This window comes from Mandrillus leucophaeus, unplaced genomic scaffold (assembly GCF_000951045.1).
Source record: "Mandrillus leucophaeus isolate KB7577 unplaced genomic scaffold, Mleu.le_1.0 Scaffold1324, whole genome shotgun sequence".
Taxonomy (NCBI): domain Eukaryota; kingdom Metazoa; phylum Chordata; class Mammalia; order Primates; family Cercopithecidae; genus Mandrillus; species Mandrillus leucophaeus.
In genome coordinates this window covers 23,720-23,982 of record NW_012101282.1, presented here as the reverse complement: position 1 = coordinate 23,982, position 263 = coordinate 23,720, and positions in this window count along the sequence as shown.

Genomic DNA, 263 nt, shown 5'->3' with positions numbered 1-263 from the left:
AGCGTGTGTGTATATATAATTTTTTTTTGAGATGGAGTCTCGCTCTGTCGCCCAGGCTGGAGTGCAGTGGCGCGATCTCAGCTGACTGCAAGCGCCACCTCCCGGGTTCATGTCATTCTCCTGCCTCAGTCTCCCGAGTAGCTGGGACTACAGGAGCCTGCCACCACGCCTGGCTAATTTTTTTTTGTATTTTTAGTAGAGACGGGGTTTCACCGTGTTAGCCAGGATGGTCTCAATCTCCTGCCCTCGTGATCCACCCACCT